This window comes from Cervus elaphus, chromosome 17 (genome assembly GCF_910594005.1).
Source record: "Cervus elaphus chromosome 17, mCerEla1.1, whole genome shotgun sequence".
In the NCBI taxonomy this organism is placed as follows: domain Eukaryota; kingdom Metazoa; phylum Chordata; class Mammalia; order Artiodactyla; family Cervidae; genus Cervus; species Cervus elaphus.
The window spans coordinates 17,795,084-17,799,068 of record NC_057831.1 but is presented as its reverse complement, the minus strand read 5'-3'; the positions used below and the strand labels follow the sequence as shown (position 1 = coordinate 17,799,068).

The window sequence follows — 3,985 nt, the reverse complement described above, 5'->3', positions numbered from 1 at the left end:
TCCTTTAAAGTGGTTTAAAAATTTTTAACTAATTTTCTTTAATAAAGAAACTCCTTATAGTTTAACTTAGATAGCTTCATTTTTTAAAAAATCAGCTTTCTGGAGCAACAGTATATCAATTTTGCCTGCTTCCAGCAGATGGCACTGAAGATTGTACAAAGTAATTTTCTTCTGGGGTAGAGTTTTCCAGCTCCTTCATGTCAGAGCAGAGCTAGAAAATAAGAGTATTTCACTTGATAAGTAAACAAGGGGTTTGCAGCCAAAGGAGACTAGCAGCTGGATCACCTAAAGGTCCCTCTGCTTCTGATTTCTTGCTTCTACATTCACATGTTGAAGCCGTAACCACCACCACCCCTCATGTGACTGTTTTGGAAATAGGGCCTTTGAGGAGGTGACTAAGGTTAAATGAGGTCAGAAGTTTGAAACCCTGATCTGATAGAACTGGTGCCCTTATAAGAAGAGACACAAGAGAGATAGTTCTCCCCACACCATGAGAAAACACAGTGAGAAGGTGGAGCCCTGCAAGCTAGGAAGAGAGCTCTCACTAGCACCCTGATCTCAGACTTCCAGCTGCCAGAAGTGTGAGACAATAAATTTCTGTTGTTTAAGCCAGTCAGGCTATGGTATTTTGTTATGGCGGCCTGCGCTAATACAGTATTTTTCTAGGACAAACAATACCCAGCCAGAGGACAAGTAATTGGCGAAATGGAAACATCGTTGAATGGGTGGCAAGATGATTAATGTCAACATCAAGCATATTAACCCATTAGGAGGTGGTTCGGTTTTGTTGTTTTTTTTTTAACATTGCAAAGGAAACTTTAGAGTCAATGAAAATATAGTACTTTGCATTGACCAAATTGCACAATGCACGTGAAACGAAAGTCATATAGTTTACTTGTTGACCATGTGGTTACTGTTCAAAAAGTCCCTGCTTCTTTTTTTTTTTTTTTCTTTTTTCTTTCTGAAAGGCAAGGGGGGCGGGGGGAAAAAGTCCCTGCTTCTAAAGCTGTACTTAGTAATCTTCCAAATTTTAAATAAAGTTCTTAAATTGTAGCAATAAACAAAAAGATAAGATACACTTAAACAATACTGAGATTTATCAAAAGATGCTTAAGAAATTTCAACTTCAAGTCTGAATTATAAAAATCAATATTTTGGTTAAATTATAAATTTGTTTATAATGCAATTATTTGCAATGATATGCAACTGCATAACCCCAATAATGCTAACAACTACTATAAGATCAGAATAGGTTTTTTGAAAAATACTAAAAACATAAAAATGTATAACCCCATTAATTACCTATAGAACATGTTCAATTTATGCCTAAATTTCAGCATTTACTGTATCACCACAGATCTAATTTAAAAAAATCACATCTAACAGTAAGGCAAAACCACCTAAGAATGGCATATTTGTTCATGTCTCAATTTGTGAAAATGCCCTTAATTTGTTGATGTTGATCAAACAAATTTCAACTCTGCTAAGCAAAGGAACAGAAGATAATCTGCTTTGCAATGAGTTTAAAGTTCAATTGCACACAGGCAAAATTCTACAGATGAAAAAAAAATGCTAACTGAACTATAGGAATTAAATACTGAAAAAAGTTAACAGTTTATTATAATTTATTTTAGTTAACAGTCTAGGAAGTTCCCAGCTATCAGCAGTTACAAGGCAATTTCAGGTGTAATTGGGAACTCAGGAATCTCCACAGAATGAACCTTGTAGGTGAAATACATGCATACTTTTGGTAGCACATGTGAAGAGATCTCTCTAAAATTGACTTTATTAATTTTGTTCTCAGCAAACTGACCTGGACCACTCAACATGGCTTTAATTGTTCCTGATGTTAGCTCATGTTCTTTTTTTTACAATAAATTCATGACAATCAGAATTGGAGAAGGAAATGGCAACCCACTCCAGTGTTCTTACCTGGAGAATCTCAGGGATGGTGGAGCCTGGTGGGCTGCCATCTGTGGGGTCGCACAGAGTCGGACATGACTGAAGCGATTTAGCAGCAGCAGCAGCATGACCATTGGAAGATACTGATTTGACATACATGGCATCAGGGCCCTCACGACCACCATAGGTTTTCTCTTTGCCATCCGTTACATTCTTAGGAAATTCTACTTTGCATCCAGAAGAACGTTAGTAGTTGCTTGTCATTCCCACAGTCCACAGTCACCACACCTGGTCCCCAGACCTACACCACAGCTCCCCACCTACCCCCAACTGCCTGCCACCATGGAAGTTGGAGGAATCATTTCTTCTGGGTCACTGGTGGGTCAGTATCTTAAAAAAGTACTACTAGTGTAGAAAGCCATGGATGTGCCAGACCCATTTTAATCTATACTTCAACATGTTATTGTTGTTCAGTTGCTCAGTTGTCTCTGACTCTTTGTGACCCCATGGACTACAGCATGCCAGGCTTCCCTGTTCTTCACCATCTCCTAGAGCTTGGTCAAACTCATGTCCATTGAGTTTGTTATGCCATCCAACCATCTTATCCTCTGTCGTCCCCTTCTCCTCCTGCCTTCAGTCTTTCCCAGCATCAGGGTCTTTTCTAATGAGTCAGCTCTTTGCATCAGGTGGCCGAAGTATTGGAGCTTCAGCTTCAGCATCAGTCTTTCCAATGAATATTCAGGATTGATTTCCTTTAGGATTGACTGGTTTGATCTTCTTGCAGTCCAAGGGACTCTCAAGAGTCTTCTCCAACACCACAGTTCAGAAGCAGCTCAACACGACAGTTCAGCACCACAATTCATCAATTCTTTGGTGCTCAGTCTTCTTTATAGTCCAACTCTTGCACCCAAATATGGCTACTGGAAAAACCATAGCTTTGACTAGATGGACCTTTGTCAGCAAAGTAACGCCTCTGTTTTTTAATATGCTGTCTAGGTTTGTCATAGCTTTCCTTCCAAAGAGCAAGCATCTTTTAATTTCATGGCTGCAGTCACCATCTGCAGTGATTTTGGAGCCCAAGAAAATAAAGTCTGACACTGTTTCCACTGTTTCCCCATCTATTTGCCATGAAGTGATGTGGCCAGCTGCTATGATCTTCGTTTTTGAATGCTGATTTTGAAACCAACTTTTTCACTCTCTTCTCTCATCCACATGAGTAGGTGGGAATACACAGTAGCTGCTAAAAGACTCTCTTTGGAGGGCACTCCTTTCCTCAGTGGACTTTGAAATGTAAATGAAAAGATGCCTTTGGAACCTTGCTGCTCAAAGAGTGGTTGTGGACCACAAGCATCAGCATCTCCTGGGAGCTGGCCAGAAATTCAGAACCTCAGCCCTTCCCAAATCTACCAAATCAGAATGTGCATTTTAACACAATCTTCAAGTGATTCCTAGGCACATTGTAGTTTGATGCACATCTTGCATCAACAGAAAAGAGATGAGGAAGCTTGGTTCTAAAACTTCAAAGAAACTCACTTTTCTGTGTGGTGGAAATATGTTTGTGACCTAAGAGAGTTCATCCGGGATTTGTATTGGGACTTTTGAAGAAAGGAGCTTTGGGCTGTATATCCCTGTTTTCTGAAACAGAGAATAGAGCATAATTTAGATTTCTTAGTAGTTGAGATGGAGAAGGCAATGGCACCCCACTTTAGTACTCTTGCCTGGAAAATCCCATGGACGGAGGAGCCTGGTAGGCTGCGGTCCATGGGGTCGCTAAGAGTCAGACACAACTGATCGACTTCACTTTCACTTTTCACTTTCATGCATTGGAGAAGGAAATGGCAATCCACTCCAGTGTTCTTGCCTGGAGAATCCCAGGGACGGGGCAACCTGGACATGACTGAACCAACTTAGCAGCAGCAGCAGCAGTAGTTGAGAGGCAAAGTTATGAATATCTGTATATAAAAGAGTGATATTCTAAAGAGTTTTCAAGTTATATAGTAGATGCTCAGTAAATGAGAGTCTGCTCTATTCAATTCTCTTCAGAATACCAGCTTAGAAATTCTCAGATGGTAGAGACCTGTGG

At 40.0% G+C, this 3,985-nt stretch overlaps 1 pseudogene; it reads right to left on the bottom strand.

Moving 5' to 3' along the window:
* Positions 1–1,634: 1,634 nt before the first annotated feature.
* On the bottom strand, positions 1,635–2,165 carry LOC122673499 (annotated as a pseudogene).
* Positions 2,166–3,985: the final 1,820 nt, after the last annotated feature.